The sequence below is a fragment of the Palaemon carinicauda genome, chromosome 37, assembly GCF_036898095.1.
Source record: "Palaemon carinicauda isolate YSFRI2023 chromosome 37, ASM3689809v2, whole genome shotgun sequence".
Classification (NCBI taxonomy): domain Eukaryota; kingdom Metazoa; phylum Arthropoda; class Malacostraca; order Decapoda; family Palaemonidae; genus Palaemon; species Palaemon carinicauda.
This window is the reverse complement of record NC_090761.1, coordinates 12,487,998-12,513,603: the sequence shown is the minus strand read 5'-3', so window position 1 is coordinate 12,513,603 and position 25,606 is coordinate 12,487,998.

Below are 25,606 nucleotides of genomic sequence, written 5' to 3'. Positions count from 1 at the left end.
AGCTTCTTACCATAGCTAAAGAGTCTCGTCTACCCTTACCAAAGGAAAAGTAGCCACTAGTTCCCCCATTAGTTCTAATATCTTAACCTAGTGTAAAAAAAAAGAAAAAAAAAAAAAGAAAAACTAGAAGTTGGCCAGCAGCCACATGTAGTATACATATTAATAATGATTCTGCCTATGCAGCTAAGCTCACTCAATTCAAGTGCTAAACTATGTCAATCAATAGCTTGAATTATTACCATAAACAAATGCGATGGTTTTGGTGACTTACAGTTTCATTGAGTTAATTCCAGTTCTGGGAATCGCTTTATGTATGGAGGGCCGATTATCGTCATATAGCCCGGCGATGGAATTTGGGAAAAATAAAAAATTGAGAAAAAGATTATATAGAAAATAACTTTTTGAGAGACGATTATTATCTAAAATTTAAACAGTTTATACATAAAGATTATGCACATTTAACAAATGGTATTCCAAAGAACAGGGGCATATTTTCCTGCTATATATGGAATTCAAGCTGGGTAAGTTAGTAAAATCAGTACATAAGTATATGCTTATAATCTAGAGGCTTCATTTTACAATAACTAAACAAAGGTTATCCTTTTTATTCTCTCTATGCCGCTATGCTGATTGGGCTACATTTCTAATATACATCACCATCTCATGGCAATAAGAAAAATGAAAAGTCAGAAAAACTGTATTATAAAAGTGAAATTTATAGATTGTAAATGATAATTGGGTAATTCACCAATAACTGCTTTAGTCATATATACTGATATGTGTGTATATATATATATATATATATATATATATATATATATATATATATATATATATATATATATATATTCAGAAATCATAGCTAGATTAGAATATTTCTTCATTCTATAGATGTATACACTCATTTAACTTCAAATACATGTATATCTATGGACCATTGCGTCTGAAATAAAGGTTGAATTGAAATGAAAATATCAAGTAAAATTTCACTGAACACGTGAAAAGTAATGCCAACTAAAGATACTTCAGACATCCCATACTATCTGAATCGAAACATTCCACATAGAAATCCCCTCTACGGGAAACTTTACATTACATGCAAATCACTGAGGATATATCTTATAACTTGCAAAGACTTACATCACAACCTCTAGAGAGATCCGATATGGAAATGCTTTACAATGAAGTACGCGAAGCTGACAGTCTTTTTAGGATTAAAGGTGAACTTCATTGTACAAAGGAGAGGATTATGTTCAAGTTTGGAAACAAGGTCTTCTTGTATATATGTGTATGTATATGTATGTATATATATATATATATATATATATATATATATGTGTGTGTGTGTGTATACATATATATATATAAATATCTATCTATCTATATATATATATATATATATATATATATATATATATATATATATATATATATATTCTTATGAGGCTGGTCTAGTGAAGAGTAAATACAATAGTTTATTCATGATTTTATTTTTATTTCATTTGTGCATTGAAAGATGATAGCCAGCCCGTAAAATGAGCTCCTCTCATGTAGATGTAAGTATTTTATGTAAATTATGTAAAACTTTAGTCGTAAATTTCATTGTAGTCTTTATTCAAGTTGGTATATGTAAATTTACATTATTTTCAAGAATTAACTTTTTATTTCACGTATGTTTGTTACGAAGTCTTACGTATTCTATTTGAGAGTGTTGTGGGATTCGTGCAAGGTATGAACAATGGCTTAGGTAATGTTCTTTTATATTTTATGAGGTATTGCATTTTGTTTGAGAGAGAATGCTCAGTAAACATGTGCTTTGGAAAATTCTCTACCACGTGCTTTGAAAATTTTGTGAAGGCCTGGTGATAGGATGTTATCTTTTTTATCATTTCAGGGATAAATGGTGGGTGGAGCTACCTGACAGAGAGCTGTCTGGCATGGTGACACCAGGTTTAAAGAGATAAGATAGATAGATATTACCAGCCCTAAGATTGTCATTTCCTCACCTCTCTCACTCTTGCACACAACCCAGTGTATTGTTTTTAAAAGAGTTCACAACGTATGGTGTGTCTACACTTAAATGACTCTGCCCCAAAGCAAATCGTGTGTCGAAGAGATACGTAAGACGGAACGATGATTTTGAATTCATTGTATTAGGGTGAGTTTTGGCATTATGTAAAGTTTTTTAAACGGCCCTGTAGGAAGGTTAGATTTTGTAACATGATCTGGTTACCAATTTTCATTAAGTATCAAACTTGAATATTGTATTCTTCAAATTCCATTTCAAGCTTTTGTATAATATACATAGCATTATTTCTTTTGTCTTAGTCTACCGTTTAATCAGATTTAATAGTTCAAGTTAAGCCCATATATAATTTTCAGATCGTATCATTTTTGTCTTAATGTAAGTTTTATTCAGACTTAATAATTCAAGTGATTTATTTTATTATTATGTAAATTCTTTTCGAAGTGTTGTAATTTATATAAAATATATTTATTTTTCAAAAGAGTATATTATTCCAATAACCATCGTTTAGAATCAGATTCCGCTCGTATCCTGTTTAGAACCACGGTAAGTTTTAGTTTTAATTAATACTGAGGAGTAATTACTCAGTTTAGTTTGGAGTGTACTTAAGAGACCTTTGGATATTCAGTGTTTTATATATTGCTGTCTAGGAGTTATTTAATTGTCTCAGAATTCATGAATTAATATAACAGTTTTAATGTAAAAGCAAACAAAGGAGTTTGGAATTTGAGAGGTTGATTAACTTGCCAGTCATAGTACATATAATATTATATGTTTGGTTCCCAGTCACGAGCCATAGTATGATATATTTTTAGTGCCCAGACCAGGAAGCCATAATCGTATAATATATATATATATATATATATATATACATATATATATATATATATATATATATATATATATATATATATATATATGTATGTATATATATGTATATACACACACACACATATATATATATATGTATGTATATATATGTATATATATATATATATATATATATATATATATATATATATACACACATATATATATATACAAATAATAATGCGTGAATGTCATCATGCATCCAACAACAACGAATATCAAGCTATTCCTAAAATAATGAATAATCTATATTAATTCAATCCATTGTTGAGGGTTTGTATGTATTATTTACTTAGACAATACATAATATTAAAATGTAAGATGAAAAAAGATAATCCATGCATAAATGAAAAGAAATTAAGTAAAACACTACCTGTAATGAGAGGAGCTGATAACCCGAGGCTTGGGGTTCCAACTCTCTCTATCGGTTTTCTTCTATCACTAATTTTCTCATGACCCAGGTTTACACATTTGCACTGAATAAATATATATTATTCTATTGCTTACATAAATTTTTAGCCTGTTCAATGAGGATCTTCAGATAAGACTTAGGGTTCCAACTTTCCATGACCTGCTGGCTTTTATCATTAAACTTCTCATGACCCAAGTTGACACATTTCAGTTAAATAAATAATTATTTTTCATTTTTTTACATCAATTTTTAGCATGTTCAAAAAGCAAATTCTATGAAGAAACTTCACTACTGGAACAGATACACGAGGCGTTATTCGGCTCTCCATAGTTCCAACAAGCATTGTGAATACCGAATGAATGGCTCAAAAAGACACAAAGGCCTTTGGATATGGCCTGCCAATCTGTGCGACATGCGAGTCCGGGTCATCTCAATATACGAAGCTATTGCAGCCCACACTCATCACTTCGGCAAGTATGTTTAAAAACTTCACATAATTAGGTTAGCCCTTACGGTCTCGGCTGGACTGAGAGCAACGCTTTTCTTAAAATTATGAATCACGTTTTTGTATAAAGAATATAAGACTTTTTTATCCGTCGCACTGCTAGTAAGATGAATTTTGGTTCTTTTATTTTCGTTTAAGATTCCTATGATTCTCGTTGTTTTCGTCCATCAGGTGATTGTGATTCTATTTCAAAGGGCCACCAGACCAATTGTATCCCGCCAGAAATGTGTATAAAAAGCAAAAAATATATAATCATTTTAGCTGGTATTAAAACTTTATCAAGGTAGATGCCCTTTTGGAAGTTTCTCTTTCATTCTTATATAGATTTGTGGTTTATATAATGAAAACTTAGATGTTAGAACTTCATTTCAGGAAAGTGCAAGAACTATCACACAAACAAAAACACATATGAACACAAAAACAAACACACACCTATATATGTATATACATATATTGTTTTATATATACACATTGCGAAGGTCTTTTAAGATTTTCGGTGATCAATCTATTTTGAGTATTGTTTTCCTGTCTGATCTTCAGCTGCTTAATCAAATCTTAATTTACTGGACTAGAACCTGCGGTCTATTAAATTTATTACTCCTGGTCTCTGGCACCGTCGTTCAGTTAGTTCTTTGTGCATGTCGCAAAAGATTTTTCATAACTCTGACCCTTCTGTGCATTCAGATCTTCACACACAATACCATCCTGTTCATAATATAAGGTATGCAGTTAATTACGATAGTCATGGCTCAATACTACACAGTATTCTAGAAGTTTTATTGCAGATATGACCAGTTGTGCAATGATCCTCCTAATCAGGCAGTTGAATCATTGAAACTTCAAAAGCTCAAATTTGCAGCGAATGTTTTTATGTTGAACAGACTGACATAAGTCTCTCTTTATAGTTTATATATAAAAGATCCCTTTAATGTATTATTATTACTATTATTATTATTATTATTATTATTATTATTATTATTATTATTAGAAAAGATACAAACACAGTTGCAAAACCAAGATGCAATAAGACCAAGGACTCCAACATGAGAAAATAGCTCAGTGAGGAAAGATAAATAAGGAAGTAAATAAACTAAAAGAGAAATAATGAACAATTAAAATTAAAATATATTTACAACAGTAACAGCATTGATATAAATCTTTCATATATAAACTATAAAACAAGAGGTAGAGGAAAATGATAGAGTAGTGCGTCAATGCGTGCCGTCAAGCAAGAGAACTCCACCCCAAGACAGCAGAAGACCATGGTACAGAGGCTAGGGCACAACCCAAGACTAGAGAACAACGGTTAGAAAAGCTGCTTACCGTAGTTAAAGCATTTTTTTCTATCCTAACCAAGAGTAATTAAGTCTATTTTTTGTCCGTATATAATTTTCTAGAAGTGGTCTTCAATGATTGAGCAGTATGATATAATATTTTTTGTAATCTTTTAACTCCATATTTGATATTCTGAAACTTAGCAGTTTAAACTCCCGCTCAGTTTCGTAAACAAGCATCTCAACTCAGAAATGGATATATATATATATATATATATATATATATATATATATATATATATATATACATATATATATATATATATACATATATATATATATATATATATATATATATATATATACATATATATATATATATATATGTATATGTATATATATATATATATATATATATATATATATATATATATATATATATATATATATATATTGTTGAATGGGAATAACTAACGTCAGCTTAATAACATAATTGTTTAGGTTGTTTAGAATTATTTACATAAATGAAATAAAAAAAGGTGAATGCGAAATGCAATGAATTTCAAAGTTCTTTTACCGGCAAGAAATGAGAGTCTCCTTGACATTACGCGACAGAGACACGAGAAAGACTGAGAATTCTGGAAAATAATGAACTGGAAAGTTTTTCTTCTTTAATGTCAGACAAAGGGATTTCTCTTCTTGTGCAACGGAACAAGAGACAACTTGCGTTAATTAAGGGACATGAGAATTTGGCAGTGAGAAAGCTCCGAATGAAATTGCAAGTGCAAGCTTTGTAAATGTGAGCACGTCTGTCTCTCTCTATCGATTAAGCTCTAAATGCTCTCACCTGGCAATCTTCATGGATGCGTTTGAATCTATGACCGGATGAAGAAAACAGTATTGACCTTTGATGGTTAAAGGTGTAAAGAAAAGAAAAAAATTATTATGTATATGTATGTATGTATATATATATATATACATATATATATATACATATATATATATATATATATATAAACACGCGCAAACAGAAGCATATAGCCTATACAGTATACACATTAATAACTATCCATATATAAGAGTGCATGATAAATATGTATTGATCTATGTGTATATATATACATATATATATATAAATTATATATATGTATATATATATATATATATATATATATATATATATGTAATGTTAGATATCCAGCTATGCATATGCAGAATCTATTGAATATTAACATCGCGTATAAACTGTTTCCTTTCTTTTTATATTGGAATAATTCAATCTCCAATACTAATCATCTATAATACTAAAAATTAGCAAATAGCAGTATAAGTTATAAAGTAGTTTATCTCAATGTTTATTAAATACACTAAAAAAATAGTACCCAGTTGTGACACAAAAAAAATAATCTCATGACATATGCAAAAGAAATAAGGATGAAATAGAATTATTATAAAAAAAAAGGATAAGAAAAAAAAATCTTATTAGTAGAAAGACTCCTGGAAATAAAGAGAAAATAAATTGAGAGGGACCCGACAACCAAAAATATTTCTTGGATCAGGGAACAGGTGCCACTGATAGTGAGGGTAAGGTGAGATGGAGTGCGATGACTGATAGAGAATTAAAAGAGATTTCTGTTGGGAAGATGAAAGAAATGGAGATTCTACGATCAGTCACCTGTGTAAAGCTTAGAAAATCCTGAAGGGAGAAATTCGTACCATAAACTATAAGACTATAACAGATAAAAACATTATGACAAATAATTTACCATAAAGTTATAAAACACTTTCTTAACATAATGATTCGATGTTTGTCGATGCATTAGTTTCTTTTATCATTATTATTGTTGTTTTGCCTTGCAACGGACATTTCTTTTCCCATGACGTAAAATCAACAAATTAATTAATTTGAGATATTTTTTACTGATATCAGCTATTAATCTTAGTTGTTTTTATCAACATAAGTTATCTATTTATTCATAAAACTTGATAATATGAATTCCTCTCTAAATGGATATACTGCCCTACTAATGCGTACTAAACGGTGTAATCTTCAGATTCTAAATTTCTATAGTAGTGTACACGGAACGAGTAATTAAAAGAAAAAGGATATATATATATATATATATATATATATATATATATATATATATATATATATATATATATATATATATATATATATATATATATATATATTACGAATAGCTAATTGCGTAAATTCCCGAGCTCCTAAACTCACCTGTTTTATTTTACATGTGTCTGATGCATACTAGAAATACACTGAGCTCTGAGAAAATTACGCAATTCCCAGACGGTAATACACATGAATACTGAATATGCAAAGGTCTCTTGTGGTAATTCAAAACCAGAACTAGGTGATTACTTTACGTGAGCTATTTCAAAATGAACCTCTTCCTTAGGTTCTTAGTCAGGGATAATGAGCAAAGTACTGTATCAAGTATTGGTGATCGAAATAATACACACTTTTGCCAAAATGAATATATCTTATAAGAAATAACAGCAATTCAAAAGAATTAACACCAAAAATAAATCACTTGAGACTTATAACATAACTCTTCAAAAAATTATACAAACACTTGTTTACTGGAAATTAATTTATAAAAAATCTTTAATTTTGACATTTAATGAAAGCAAATAACACTTCAACACCTAATGAATAAACAATAATGAAATTACATTTACGTAACTGTTAAATTTACGTATTTAGTTTACACAAGGTTACAGAACGGTTAAGCAAAATTTTTTAATGCACTTCACTGATTAACCTAAATCTTACAGGGCCACTTACAAAAAATTTATATTGTAAAATGTACTCACATTAACACACTACACTTTTAATTAATAATCCAATAATATCACCAACGTTTGAACAAAACTATACACGATATATATTAAAGAAAAATCACTAATTACGTTTGAGAGAAAAACACTATACACCCTTGAGAGGAGAGAGGGCTGGCAAGCGTTGGCTCTTTCAAGGGGGACAGGCTGAATCTTTTCTGCTGCTTATGCATTGCTAGGTCCTATATATATATTAACTTGATTAATTCCAGAACCTTTCAATTCAGCCTACTGGAAACGGGGGGGGGGGGGGGGGGGGCGCATGGTCTAGCGTCATCAAGATTACCAATGTAGTAATTTGAAGAAGGGGTACTAAACTAGTTTGAGAGGCACCTCTCTCTCAGCTACCTCAACCATCTTGCTCTCGTAACATTAAAAAAGAAAAATAAACTTAGTCTAGAGTTTTCATGTCTTTTCTAACCACTTTGGAACATAAAAATGACGTAATCCCTCGTGTTCATACCTCATATGTATCATACTGCATACCTACAAGATTACTTAAGACTTTATAACAAAATTACGTGAAATAAAAAGTTAATTCCTTAAAGTAACGTCAATTTACTTATACTGAACGGAATGAAATTAAAACTAAAAGAATGACGAAAGTCTTATGCAATTCACGTACATTTACTTAATCCTACGAGAGTGGAATTTATCTTACGAGCTAGCTATACATCTCTTAAATTCATAAATAAAATATTCTATATATATATATATATATATATATATATATATATATATATATACACACACACACGCACACACACACACACACACATATATATATATATATATATATATATATATATATATATATAAACAAATACCAATATATGTGTGTGTGAATTATGAGAAACTGCGTGAATTCATCTTAGGGAACATTGAAGGTAAAAACGAATCGCAGCTGAATATTAGAAAGATAACTCATGAGTAATCTTCTCATGTTCACACATCACACCGTGATAAGGGAGGTGTCATCAGTACACTTTATGCAGTGTAGTGTAGAATTTCTTAAGGCTTACTGCAGCGTTCCTACGGCCTCTAGCTGTGAAATTTATGTGAGGTGGCTGTTAGGTTATACCAGAGAGGCGAGACAACGACCTTATATACAGATAGCTGAGAGTAAGAATGACACAAAATTCAAACAGTACAAAATATGCTATAGCAAGCTTAATCAGGTTTCTTACCAGTGTGGGAGAGAGCAGGCGATAAAAAATGAAGTATTACCAATACAGTGTGCGAGCGTGTATTAAAAATGTGCGGTGCAACTTGCTCTATATCCATCTCTTTTTTTCCTCCGTTCTGTCTTCCTTTCTTCCTTCATGCTGCCCAACCACTTTCAGCTTTTTACACTTGGCCCTAGTTACACTTGGGTACTGAATGGCCTCACAAGCCCAACGCTAGATATATGCAGTAGCTCGAACTCATAAACCCAATAAACCGGACACTACAGCTAGAGAGTTATTGGGTCCTTTGACCGGGCAGATAGTATTACACTGGTTACCGCTCATTGTTTTTCTCTTTGTTTACACATAAACCGAATAGCCTGGCTTATTCTTCAATTATACTCCTTATTCTCATATACCTAAAACACAAGGATGACAGGAAAAATTTTCACCAAAGGGTTTAACCACTGCACTGTAATTGTTCAGTGGCTACTTTCCATTTAGTAAGGGTAGAAGACTCTTTAGCTATGATAAGCAGCTTCTCTAGGAGAAGGACACTCTAAAAGCAAACCAGTATTCTGTAGTCTTGGGTTGTGCCATAGCCTCTGTACCACGGTCTTCCACTGTCTTGGGTTAGAATTCTCTTGCTTGAGGGCACACTTAGACCATGCTTAGACACGACAAAGCGTTCAAATCTTCAAGTTTGAAAAATACTAAATATTAACAAAAGGACTTTGCTATAACCATAGATCAGTAACAATACGCTAAAATGAGGTAAAGGAATTTGTAGTTATACTAATGAGCCCGGACATGCCTGAACAAACAAAAACAAATTATCAAAGAATGTAGGAATGACAAAACATGGAAGATAATAAATCTAAAAGAAATACTTATAAGAAGCTCAATTTCTACTTTTTCATCCTCTCTCTCTCTCTCTCTCTCTCTCTCTCTCTCTCTCTCTCTCCACGCGCTGTCGCCTGTGTAGATCTTCACCCGACGTAATTCAACCCATCTCGGAGGTGGTGGAACCTCATTACCTGGGAGATGAAGTGAAAGAGATCAGCATCCCTCCCTCAACTTCCCAACACCCCATACTCCCCTAGTCCCCCCCCCCCCTACAGCCCTCTAAACTAGTCTGACCTCCGCTGGCAATTATGGAATCTTAATTATTTGCCAACTGACGGAGGCGAATTTAAGATGAGAAAAAGATCAAAGGTCGAAGAAAATTACAAGGGTTCGGAGGGAACTCGAACAGTTATAAGGACGAGTGAGTGGGAAAATAAAGATATGTCTTGTTAATTGAATAATTTTGTACTTGTAACGTTTGATGAGTATTTTAGAGTTATGATTACATATTACGTTTTCAAATACCGATATCCATGTGAATGACATCTACTTTTATATGATCATAAAAGACTTCCATACCAACATATACAAAGAATTTGGAACATCTTCAGTCATACATACTCCGTTGGAGAGAGCATATTATTATTATTATTATTATTAATATTATTATTATTATTATTATTATTATTAGCCAAGCTACAACGATAGTTGGAAAAGCAAGATGTTATAAGCCTAGGGACTCCAACGGAAAAATGGCTCAGTGAGGAAAGGAAACAAGGAAATAAATATACGATGTAAAAAGTAATGAAAAATTAAAATAAAGTATTTTAAAACACATTAACAACATTAAAACAGATAATTCATATATAACTATAAAAAGACCTATGTCAGCCTGTTCGACATAAAAACATTTGCTCCAACTTTGAACTTTTGAAGCTCTACAGATTAAACTACCTAATCAGGAAGATCATTCCACAACTTGGTCACAGCTGGAATAAAACTTCTAGAATACTGTGCAGTATTGAGCCCCATGATGGAGAAGTCCTGACTATTGGAATTAACTGCCTGCCTAGTATCACGAACAGGTGGGAACTGTCCGCGAAGATCTGAATGTAAAGGATGGTCAGAATTATGAAAAATCTTATGCAACATGCATAATGAACTAATTGAACGACGGTGCCAAAGATTAATATGTAGATAAAAAATAAGAAATTTAATAGACCGTAAGTTCCTTTTCAACAAATTAAGATGAGAAATAACAAGTGAAGACCAGACAGGAGAACAGTACCCGAAACAAGGTCGAATAAAAGAATTAAAATACTTCTTTAGAATAGATTGATTACCGAAAATCTTACATAACTTTTTCAATAAGCCAATCTTTTGTGCAATTGAAGAAGACACAGACCTAGTGTGTTTCTCAAAAGTAAATTTGCTGTTAAGAATCACACCTAAAATTTTAAAAGAGCCATAAAACGTTGAATAAACATTATCAATGCTGAGATCCGGATGTTGAGGAGCCACAGTCCTTGACCTACTTACAATCATATCTTGAGTTATGTTAGGATTCAACTTCATACCCCATAATTTGCACCATGCATTAATTTTACCTGGATCTCTATTAAGGGATACAATAACCCCAGATATACATTCAGGAGATGGCATTGATGCAAAGAGAGTATCATCATCTGCATATGCAACAACTTGTTTTCTAGGCCAAACCACATGTCACGTTTATATAGCATGAAAAGTAATGGGCCAAGAACACTACCCTGTGGAACACCAAATATCACATTCCTATACTTGCTATGGTGACCATCAACAACAACTCTTTCAGATCTAATACTTAAAAATTCAATAATAATGCTCATAAACGACCCACCCACTTCCAACTATTTGAGTTTGAAAACGAGGGCTTCATGATTAACACTGTCAAAGGCAGCACTAGAATCAAGGCCAATCATAAGAACTTCCTGACCATAATCAAGGGATTTCTGTACAGCATTGGAGATTGTAAGAAGGGATCACATGCTCCAAGGCCTTTACGAAAATCAAAATGCAAACTATGGAACACATGATTACCTCCAGCAAACTTATTAAGACGTTTGGTCAAAAGAAATTCAAACACTTTAGATAATATGAGAGTTATGGAAATTGGGCGGTAATCAGTTGGACTTGAGCTACCACAAACACATTTACATAGTAGAGTAACATTACCAATTCTTCAACAAGTGCTAAAAACTCTTCTTGTTAACTTGGGCAAAATAAAAGATAACTTTGGCGCTAGGAATTCTGCAGTCTTCATAAAAAACAAAGGAAAAATACCATTTGGGTCTACACCTCATAAGCATCAAGATCCATCAACGTAGCTTTAATTTCACGAGATCGAAAAGCTAAACTAGTTAGTTTAGCCTCAGGAAAACAGGAATGAGGAAGTTCAAGTTTCTCATTACTCTGCTTACGGTCAAACACATCAGCCAAAAGGGTTGCCTTTTCCTTTGGACAGTGAGTGACTGAGCACTCTGGTTCAAGTAAAGAAGGAACTGTTGCACCTACACCAAAGAGTGCAGATTTAAGGGTAGTCCTCCACTAATGTTCCTGGGTTGTACCAGAAAGGGTTATTTTTAGGGTTACATTGCATTCCTTTTCAGTTAAAGCATAAACTCTCTGAGCAAAAGCTCTAAGCCGAGTATAGTTATTCCAGGTCAAATCTGATTGTTACCCTTCCAAAGATGATACGCCTCCTGCTTCTCCAAATAAGTACTTCACTTTGTACCTTAGCACAAGAGAAAGGATACACCTATCAATTATGTTGACTAGATTCTCATTCAAACGTACAACAGGATCAACACGACTATACAATTGTGACCAATTCAAGAACAAAAGATCATGTAAAATCCCATTCCAGTCTGCTTGAGATTTCATATAAATCTTACAAGAATATAATACATTACGGACAGGCTGCTCAGTCTTCACTACTAATGAAATCAAGGCATTATCAGATGTCCCGACTGGAAAACCAACCTTACTTGTTATAACGCCAGGGGAGTCGGTGTATACGAGGTCCAAGCAGCTTCCAGACCTGTGAGTAGCGTCACTTATGATTTGCTCACAGCCTGATTCAGAGGCAAAGTCTTAATCTCTTAAGCCATGGTGATCGGTAGGCGAAACAGAACTTAACCACTCCCTATGGATTGAAATCACTAACAAGGACAAAAGAGGCCTTTCTATCCTCTTCTGGTATCTTAGCCAAAATGGTACGAAGACAATCGAAGATAGAATCATCCATGTCTGGATTCCGGTAGATTAAACACAAATAGAATTTGTTATGCCTACCACAAACTTTTATTACCTGAACCTCATGACATCCACTGCATTCATTGGACTCTATACTGATAAATGATAAGTGAAATATTTAAGAACTATCCCAAAGAAAACTGGCACTCTTGGGTGTTGAGTTTTTATTACAATAATGTTTGCAATAGTATTTCATAAACAATTTGATACCATTTGAATAAGACATTCATGAGCCAAACTTTTCTTGTTTAAAAAAGAATGATCTTTACTGTCTAACAATTGAACTTTGAATAATCTCCTCTTTTGCTTTCTTTATTAGAGAACCTTGTATTTTCTTGTTCCGCTACTTAGTGATTAAATTTACCCCTTATACTCTCCTATACCTACAAACACCACGCTGTTAAAATGACCAAATTATGCAATTTCGTATACTCATCCTTTTTAACCGTATATGCCTTTTCCCATTCTTTCTACTAAACTAATTTGTCTTAAACTTATAGGCAGTCAACTTTTCGACACTTTCCTTTCTAGTTTCTTCGCCATATTACCTTTCCCTTATCAAGTTGTGAATTTAAACATCGTAGCACAAATATTCTTAAATATTCTCCAATCTATTCCAGTTACAAATTAAGACTTCTAAACATTTTTGTCTCTACTTCTTCATTTTATTTTTCAATGTAAATTTATTTACCTCTACAGCTCTTTCTCATTCCAGTCACATTCCTTCTTCATAAGTACTAAAAAATATTGTAAACTGGTAATTGGAATGTTAGAACCATGAATCAGATTGGGACGTTACAGCAAGAGGAGAATGAATTTATGAAATATAGATTAGATATCTTGGCCATAACTGAAACACGTTTTAAGGGGATTGGTAAATAGTGGGGCGGTTTAGCTCGAAATTTCAAAAGGATTGTGCATTTTGTGATACAAGCATCAAATTTGGCACAAATGTACATTGATATATGGCGAACATTTTCAGATATTGAGCCACTCGGAATTCTCCCTTCATGTCTGCCATATTGTAATTCAAAATGGCCGCCATTTGAAATCTACATTTTCGATTATCTTTGGGTCTAATGCTGCTATTGACTCGATTCTGGTGTCTAAATGTAGGTTTTTTTTTGGGGGGGGGGGCAAGGAATCTAATGGTAACAATCTGCCTCGTATATTTTGTACCAATGAGCCGCCATATTGGATTTCAAAATGGCCGTTGTTTGAAATCTATATTTTCGATTATCTTTGGGTCTAATGCTGCTATTGACTCGATTCTGGTGTCCAAATGTATGTTTTGGGAGGAAAGGAATCCGATGGTTACAATCTGCATTGTGTATCTTTATAAATTAGCCAACATACTGGATTTCAAAATGGCCGCCACTTGAATTCTACATGTGCGATTACCTCTGGGTCAAATATTTTTACAGTACATGACAATATCCATTTTTCAAAATGACATACTTTATTACAGTACTCCACTTAATTCATGAGAGATGAATATTCATCATCATGTATTTTGGATAAGACAACATTTTACTTAAAGTCTGTGAAGTAAAAATTGTTTGAGTTATTGATTAGATTCTGTGTTGTTCTAGGTTTGATATGGCACCTTTCATATATGATTAGTTTTCTCCATTCCTTCAATCAATATCAGAAAATTATCAATTCGGGTTTACGTCTGAATATCCACAAAATAGTGTGAACATTAACACAAAACAACGTAAACTTCTCAAAACTAGCTTTCCCTGTAAAACTCAAAATAAATATCGACTTACTTCAACTACTAATTTTGAGTTTTATAATTTTGATACATGTCTTAGGACATGTCTTAAATATCTTAGTTAAAATTCTGACATGCTATGGTGTAATATATAAGGTTGGGTGTGTACTGACATTCTACAATGGTCTTGTATTTGAGGCTAGGTATACATCGGTACTGAAGATATGTGTACATAAACCATCTCATGTTAACCAGTTCAGCACTGCCACAAGTAAATGAATGTTGTGGACTCATCTTCATGTGCAGTCCCTTTCACACACACAGAGGGCTGTGCACTTAAGAGCAGCCTTCTTGCACTTACAGCGTATCACACACCCTTTCTGGCACTTGCAAGAAACCAGCTCAATGCAGGTGTGAACTGCCTCAGGTAGCCTGGTCCAGTATGGTGTGTATTGTCCTCCAGTCACTGACCAACCCCAGTTTGTTGGTGGTGGGAGTTCTGGTGCTGGCAGCAGTATCTGACCCCACACATGTCCACCTTGATATACTGCCCTCTTGACATGTTCCTCTAAAGCTGTCTTCGTTGGAGGGATCAACTGCACATTGTTCTTCCTTGCGAAGAGTTTCCTCCTGGCCTTGTCAATGTCCTTGCATTTTCTGGTTCGATCATACAACAGGATCACGAACCTCTCGATGATGCACATTGCATCATTTGGTATGTCACTTGGTGCGGAAGACAGCTACGTCAGCGCCTCAGTTAACTCTGGCAGTACTGACCAGACTGCCCATGCGGTCTTCTTGCCATGTCTAGCAAAGCTTGACACAGTATCGTATCCAGTTAGAGCGTGGAACATTGGCAGTGCACGAGCCTTCTCTGGTCCCAATCCAGCTGCTATTTCATGTGCTGCTAGGTATCGGAAACTTCGGCCTGTTCCGAATGCCAGCCATAGTTTGTCTTCTGGTTGCAATTCCTGTACCACGGACACTGCCAGCACCACAACATCTGTGTCTACAGTCCGGATGACTATTGAATGGTGTCCGTGCTTAGCTGTGTGAGATGCATGCAGCAACATCCGACTGTCAGCCTCTTCATGGTTGCATGGATCGAGTGAAGTCAGATCTGGTAGTAGTGGCTTGCTGAGCACTGCCTCTCCATCAGTAATGACGAGTTGCTTTTCCTCCTGGTCAAACCATTCCAAGAGAGCTGTTGAGAGAAACTTAAACAGCTCGGTCTTGTTGCTGTCCACTCGTAGGAAGTTCTGCCAGTTTCCTGGTATAGATGCGGCGGCCGCCACAAGTCTCTGTACGCCCTGTCCCCGCTTTGCACGTGTACTACCTTTCAGTGAATCAGCAAGGTAAGTATCCCAGATCAGATCCAGGCGTGACACTGTTTGCAGCTTAGTAGATATATATGGAATGAAGATTTGATGTGCGTACTCTTCAAAGGTCTTTGATGCAGCCGGCTTCAGCATCTGGACGATAGCTGCTCCATCAAGCACTATACATGTAGTGACAGGAGTATCTGTCTTAGCGTCGAAGATTTCTTCCAAACAAGTGATGAGATAACTCTTAGTACCAGTGAAGAGGTTTCCACCATCGGACAGTGCAGGAGGACATGCCTGGTTCTCATTACGAAAGAACTCCTCAAGGTTTCCATCCCTCGTCTGGCAGCCAATGTACAGGCGTGCGAAGAGTTCACGGTCATTTTTGACTGAGGTGAGCTGTTGCTGACCTTTGCTCTGTCTTCTTGGAGTTGAAGGGATGAATACCTTCAGCTTGTTATGAGGTATGGGGTCGTCCACTGCCTTTGTTCTGTCCAACAGACACTCTCTGGTGAAAGCCTCGAACTGCTCTTGGCCAATCTTCTTGGCATTCATCACGGTCTCCACGGCAGTAGGACCTACAATGTCCTTTGAATCCAGTATGACTAGATCCTGGCTCTCCTTGAATGGGTTACCCATCTCCTCTATTACACCAACGAGAGAGCAGACATCTCTCACAAATGAGGCCTTTACACTTGGAGTCTGATCATGATGGCGTGTGTCTGAAAAGGTCAGATCTGACCGAGAAATGGTCTTATCATTATACCTTATTCTGTGTCATTTTTGCCCGAAATGAAGTTTGGCCCCAACTGATCGTTTTCCTGGTCATTCTTGCACGGAATTTTTAAGAGTGTATTACTACCACCACCCCACCACCAGAATCAAATCGAGAAGCGGCCATGCAATGTAAAGCACCGATTTTGAAATCCAAAGTGGCGGTACATAGGTAAAAATATGCAATGTATTTTGTTATCATTAGAATCTTTGTCCCCCAAAACATTGGATTCCTTGCCCCCCCCCCCCCCCCTCATCATACATTTAGACACAAGAATCAAGTCAATAGCGCTATTAAACCCAAAGGTAATCGCAAATGTAGATTTTAAATGGCGGCCATTTTGAAATCCAACATGGCAGCTCAATTCTAAAAGATACACAATGCAGATTGTTATCATTGGATTCCTTGCCCCCCAAAACATACAGTTAGACACCAGAATCGAGTTAAAAGCAGCATTAGACCCACTGATAATCAAAAATGAAGATTTCAAATGGCGGCCATTTTGAAATCCAATATGGCGGCTCAGTGGTAAAAAAATACGCAATGCAGATTGTAACCATTGGATTCCTTGTCCCCCAAAACCTACATTTAGGCACCAGAATCGAGTCAATAGCAATTTTAGATCCACAGATAAGCGCAAATATAGATTTCAAATGGCGGCCATTTTGAATTCCAATATGGCTGACATGAATAGAGAATTCCGAGTGGCTCAATATCTGAAAATGTTCGCCATATGTCAATGTACATTTGTGCCAAATTTGGTGCTTGTATCACAAAATGCACAATAGGTTAGCTATGCTGCCCCACTAAAAGAAATCTTGGACCAAGGCAATATATATATCTACCAAGGAAGAACACATGGAGTTGGAAGAGAAAAGCTAGGAATGATGAGGACACCAAGAACAGAAAATGCATTAACGGAATGGAGAACTGTAAATAGTAGTGTCATTTGAAAAGTTTAAATCAAAACGGTGCAATATGAGTATTATAGTTTGTTATGCACCAACAAATGATTCCCCTGAAGAAAGGAAAATGAATACTATGAAGAATTGCAGATTGTAATAGATGAGATCCCAGAGAGAGAAATGAAAATTGTGATTGGTGACCTGAGTCCTAATGTTGGAATGAATAATCAAGTTATAGATAATGTGATGAGTGTTGAGGATCTTGGCAAAGTAGAAAATGAAAATGGAGCACAAGATTTTGTTCAACAATCTTGTTATTGGAGGTACTCTTTTCCAGCATGGGCCTCACAATGTGCCAATTACAAAATTCAAATAGATCACATAGCTACTGAGAAATGTAAGAAGCTATAGAGGTGCAGATATTGGTAGTGGTCACCAGCTCCTCATTGCTACACTGAAATTAAAACTGAAAGCACTCAACAGAAATGTAGACAGACTACCTAGGTTTGATACAACTATGCTTCTAGAAGATGAGCACAGAAAAACATTTGCAATTGAATGTAGGAATCGATTTGCAGTTTTAGAAACTTTAAGATACGAAAAGAAGGCTATTAATGAAGAATGGTGTGAAATTAAGGACAGGTATCAGTCAGTTGGTAACATCCATTTACAAGGAGAAAACCATAGATATCAAATAATACTTGGGATACTATAAAAATGAGACAAAGACAGAAAATGATAGTTGAAAGTGTCCGAGGAAGTAATGAAAATTACAAGGTAGAGCATGCTAAGTATTCCAGTATTGATAGTGAGGTCAAAAAATAAGCAGGAATGACTGGAGAGAATATTTAGACGAAAGCAGATGAGGCTGACAAAGCTATGAATTCAGGGAGTGGCTATGGTGCAAGAATCTCTCATAGAATTATTAATGAAATTTCTACTAGGCCAAAATAAGAAGCATATACAGAGAGATGGATCTGTTATAACAACAGAAGATGAAGAAATGCAACGTTGGATGGAACACTTTATTGAGGTCACGGATAGGAGATATAAGGAGAATAATTTGATTGATATACCTGAAGCTGAGAAATACCTTGACGTGCTCATGAATGAATTCAGTGTGTTTGAAGTCGAAGATATATAAGTATATATATATATATATATATATATATATATATATATATATATAATGTGTATATATATATATATATATAATGTATATATATATATATATATAAAATGTATATATATATATATATATATATATATATATATATATATATATATATATATATATATGTATGTATATTTACTAATAATGTTAGAGCAAAAGACGATTAATTTGATACCTCTGCATTTACAATCAGAAATGGTAATTGAAGTCGAGTTGGATTTCCCAATGTCGGCATTCTACATTACTTTAAATTATCATAGTAGAGAAAGGAACTAATGATTGAGTTTCAGTAATATATTGCTATGAAATATCACTATTCCAGTTTCGTTTCTATATCGTAAGAAAAAAGATTAGTAAATATAAGAGCAGCGTGTCAATAAGTTACAATATTTTTTAAATATATCTGGTAATTTTTGGAATATTGTCACTAGATTTATTGCATAAATGATATGAAAATAAAAGAATTCGAATAAATTCAAGCTCTGTAAGTAAACAACATCGTGCAGTGGACGATTCGTAGAGTGATCAATAACTTATGCCCTTATGCTCAATTGATCAGATATAGAATACGACAAGAATAAATGTAAATAGGGATAACAAGAAATGTGTTTCCCGAAACGACGTAACGGAAGTATCATTTCTGATACGCTTAATGTTTCCCAGCAGGGTAAGGCAGCATGATTTATTATCTTGCATGAGGAGACTACGCTCAGATCAGTGAATCTTAGCGTGGTAACAAGGCCCATAATTATCAATGTACGGTTCAGCCAAATCATTTGAAGGAGAATAGTACATACAGAATTGGTAATGGATTTTTCCACTCATGGTTATAATTTCATATCGAATATCTAGACATTCTAGAGAATAAAGACGTGAGCATGATAAAGATAAATAGCAAGATTAGCATATCTAGATACTGTATAGTAGAATAAAGAAAAGCTGGATTGACAACGACATACGTGCAATTATAATAGAACAATAAGAAGCACAGTAAATGAGATCAAATTATTCTGTGGAGTTTATGAAATTAGAATGGTGGTATGGCAGCAACAGTAAGCAAAGATGTTTCATGTAATTGTCAATAAAAGAAAAAAATTTAGAAAGGCTATTAGACTAAAATACTGGTGCGATCAGGATATTAGAATGACATGGTGGGGAATGGCTTAAAATTATCGGTTATTTAAAATGCTGACCTAGCCGATATAATATGAAAAGGTAAAAAGCCAAAGAACGCAGTTGCGAAGGACTTAAAATTTTTTAAAGGCTATTAGAACAAAATGTAAATTTAACTGAAATAACGTAAAAAGTAATAACACGACAGTGAGAGACAAAACATTGATTAGAGTTCATCTTACTGAAATAGAGATGAGTATACAAGTGTCGTAAAAGATACGACCGGAATGTCAAAAATTATTTCATGGGTAATTATTCGTACATTGAGGTGTATCTGCATTAATTTGAAATGACAAATGACAATGACTGAATTTTAAAGTAACTTCATCAACTAAAACGACGGTGCTGTCGCAACAGAGTGCGAAGCAAGGTAGATGTTATGTACTAACAGGGGCGAAGTGAATGTAAATGACTTTACTCAACAATGCCACAAATATTCCAACAAGGAGAAACATGCAATAGCAAGCTTAAACAGGTTGCTCTATTATCAGTGCTGGAGAGGGCGAGAGATAAAAAATAAAAAGTAATAGCATTACAGCGTATGAGCGTTTATGAAACACGTGCGGTACAGTGCGAAGCAAAGGACATCTTAAGAAGATTATTAATGGTTGGATTACACACTCTCTTATTTTCTAACTTCGTTTTGGCAATGCAAATAGTAAAACGCGTAAATTTATAATGCAGATTAGATTTCTGAGGACCAGATTTTCCTAAAACAAAAGTAAAATTTGAAATGAAGCTAATACTATGAAAAATTGGTAAAGAGCAAATGAATAATAAAAGAAACTTCATGAAAGTACTGAGAATGGTCTAGCAGATAAGAATTTGAGTAGATTTAGAAAAAAAAAAAAGAACATGGGTTACATGATAGATACCTATTGAAGAATTAAAATCTTGTAAAAAAAAAAAATGACTCTCCAATGCCATAACTTGCGAAGTTGACTACAGGCCGAAAATACTGTTATTTTTCTAAATTTGTTTGGCAATTTAAACGGTAAGACGTGCAAATTCATAATGCATATTAAATATTTAAGGACCGAATTTTTCTAAAGAAAAGTAACATATGAAATGGAGCTAATACTAAGAAAGATTAGTAAAGAGCAAATAAATGAAAAAAAAAAAAAAAAACATTCATGAAAGTACTGAGAATAGCCTTGCAGATAAGAATTATATTATATTAAAAAAAAAGAAAAAAAATGAGTTACAAAACATATCTTTTGGAGGAAAAAAAAAGAAAATAAAAAAACTCTTCAATACCATAAATTGTAAAGTTGAGTACAGGCAGAATCTTTGAAAATATACCACCTCATCAATTAATGTTTAGGTTACTGTCCCTTATTTTTTTAACGTGATTTCCTGTCTATCTACCTAGCTATCTATCTAACCTGCTAACTATCTATATTCCTACAGTCTTTGCAAAAAAAAAAAATAAATAAATAAATAAATAAATGAACCTGCAGTTCTAATTGTACGAAAAAGAAGGCTATTTCACCCATATTCTACTGTCACGCCGGAAACACCACTTTTCCATAGTTAGTGTATATGACCCATAATGCTCTAATACAAATATTTTTAACTTGTTTTTATACGGAAGACATATCTAAGTAATGCTACCTATAATATCCATATCATACTGTGCATGGGAAACTTCTGCGCAGGTTAAATGACAAAATGACGACCCAATTATCACAATCTTTCTAAAATACTGATCCTCCGCTATAATGATGAACCGTAAGTAAGCACTTCACCCGAAGAATATTGCTGAGAGAGAGAGAGAGAGAGAGAGAGAGAGAGAGAGAGAGAGAGAGAGAGAGAGAGGTTGCTCACAGTACTTATCTTTTCAGTTCTGATTTCTGAATACAATCTGGCCAAGTACTTAAGACAAGAAAATATTTGAAACAAGAGCAATCAGAGATTCCTGACCTCCGCCACAGGTTAATGGAGTCGTCCATGGCCTAAGAGCTATCTATGGTGAAAATTTCCTCAAAATCCGTTGAGTAGTTTTGACGTAATCCTGTCCACAGACACACATAAAAATAAATAAATGAATAAACCGACTCGAAAATATAACCTCCTTGGCGGAGGTAACAAAGCCATATGGGCTACATATGTTTATAAAAAGCCGTAGGCTTTCGCTGACGGAGCCTTGGTAGGAATCCATTAAAACAGAATTATTCATTACAGCTGGCTTCATCCTCACCCATTCCATTAACTCGAAGTCTCTCAGGCGGTTGTTAACATTTGAAAATTTGTTTGATCTGAGTACGTCCGCAAACTGTGGAAAGCCACTCAAAGACCTTTAATCTCGGCATCTATCTATGCTGAAATATAAATAGAATTTATCTTTCTTGAGTTTTGCGTCATAAGCATACAATCGTGTTAAGTTCGTATTGCTCATAGTATTTTACGATACTATACAGAGATGAAAGCACTCATTAATTTGTCTAGCAAAGAGGGCACTGGCAGGTATTATACACTATGTATTTACGAAACGCCCACTTCTATCATGGTAAGATCATCAACAATAACAAATGCAGCCATTTCCAGTCTACTGAAAGCACAGGATTCATGGCTGAGGTTTACCCTGTTTTCATCACCACGCTAGCCAACTGCAGATTGGTGATGGTGGGAGCCTTTTGTCTGATCGCTCTCAGCAAACCGCCCTAATATGCGTGGCCCGGACTAGCGCAGCTTTGCTGATCATGGAGATACACAAACCCTTCCACCACGTTAAGGTAACCCCACTCAGGGGGGTAAGGTCACTAACGGTTATATCAAAATGAGATTTTTCACCGATGACTATTAAAGATTATAAATCTCAACTTCAATAGCTATAATGGTATGGTCAGGTAAACGTCGACGATATCATATTTAAGGTGATATAGCATATATGTCTTCAATCAATTCAATGCTTTTGGTGACGATACCGAGCATACTATTATTACAGGATTCGTGAATAGGAGATTTAAATAAATTTCTTTCCTGCATACATCGTCATATGTTAATCTAGGCAACTACAGTATATACAATTTAAATAATTTACTGGTTAAAGTGGCGGTATTGCAAAATTCAAAGGGATCATAGCTTCTCGCTCTGTATTTATACTTCCTGAAGATAATTAGAGGAGGATTATATAGCAATTATATAGTAATTTTGACCTGGGTGTCTTAAGTCACTGCTTTATCACTCGTGGAATCTAAAACTCGATGTTAAAAAGAACGATAACATTGATGAATTCGGGCACACTATTCTATCTTATTTCTCTTCCTCTTGTTTTTATTTTTAAGTTTTTATAGTTTATATATGAGAAAATTTAATCTAATGTCGTTATTGTTCTTAAAATATTTAATTTTAATTGTTAATTACTTACCTTGTAGTTTATTTATTTACTTGTTTCCTTTCCTCACTGGGATATTTTTCCCTGTTGGAGCCCTTGGACTTATAGTATCCTGCTTTTTCAAGTAGGATTGTAGCTTAGCATGTAATAATAATAATAATAATAATAATAATAATAATAATAATAATAATAATAATAATAATAACAATAATAATAATAATAATAATAATAATAATAATAATATAAGAAGACGGAAGGCAGGTTGGAAGGGAAATTAGTTTGTCTCCACATAATCAATACTTGCAAACGCAGCAAAAGTTTTAAATAGGAAAATATTACAATGATAGGATGTACGTTTCAGCATACAAGGCAAATGAGGTGGAAGACAATATAAAAGTAAATATATTTCTTTTTTCGTATTTTCTTAACCTCGATTACATTCATGGAGAAAGGTCTGGGAAAATAGGTTTTAAGTCATAATCAAATCATACATGATAGCTGAGGGTAGAAACGGCTCTTGTTATGTGTGGTTTGCTTACGTGTATGCCCTTACCAAGAAAAAAATACACCTGGTAAAGAGGTTATAATATAGAACACATAATGGTCGTATTGAAAGAATTTTCATATAGAAATAGATCCTGCAATGGAAGATATTCTTTGTTTTTCAAAATAAATATGAACAAAAATACAAGGAACGAAAGATAGTTTGAAATATATTTGTATTAATTTCTGGCATTAACAGGTCTCCGAAAGTGCTTTTCAATTAAGGTTTGAAAATTCAATTACATTCTCAGTGTTATAACTTCGTTTTCACATCATCCACTTGACTTTGGCCCACTTAATGCTTTTAGTCAAGGGATTTTTGAAAAAAAAAAAAAAAACCCTTGAATTGGCAGGACTTTTGATGAACAAAAATGAGAAATATTATGAACAAAATCACAATATATATATATATATATATATATATATATATATATATATATATATTATATACATTTATACATATATATAAAATATGTACTTATATATATGATTGGGATTTAATATAGAATTTTAACCTTGGGAATATATATCCAATGAAAATTATTTTATGATGAATGCTTTTAGCTGGGCAAGGACTCGAACTTACGCCTTAGAATTGAAGCAATCCCCGGCAGTGGACCAATATATAGCCACCTAGAAAGATATATTCCAAGTCCACTGTACATATTCCTGTCGCATTCAGTAGTCTGTACATAGACTTGAAATTATGATAGCTCGTTAATGAGTTTGCCACACGTGGCTATCAATGATGACTATTTGTCACTAACTCACAGGATTTTAGTAGGTGTTAATGTCAACCATGAATGGGATTTAATATCGAATTTTAACATTGGGAATTTATAACCACTGAAAATTCTTATATGATAAAATGCGCTTCTGGCTGGGCAAGGACTCGAACGAAGTCTGAGTCAAAACCATCCACAGCAGTGGACTCTACCAGTGTAGCCATCAAGTGAAATACAATACTTAAGAATTTTCTTGATTCTTTCAAAAAGTAAAATTCGCTGTATTTTGTGGTTCACGGTGAATTTGAATGAAAGAATGGGAAATATCTCGATTTTATTTATCTTGAATTACTGGCATTCAATATTTGCATAGTCGATACAAATGGAAATGGTACTCAAGGTTTGAAAAATAACAGCTACTGCATAATACTGAAATTCATATTGAAAATTTAAATTAATTTTCACTTGAAAATCACAGTAATTCCGTGATACGGAGGAAAAATGAAGAGTCAATGACTGGCAATTATATTTGCCTTGATGAAAAAAAATCTTAAAATTGTATATAGGCGGTAAAATAGCGATAGATATTTTGTGATAGGTTGATTTATAAACCAAAATCAGATGATTTACAAAATAAGGCAAAAATGTAAATTAGTTGTAAAAGTCATGGTATCTTTCAC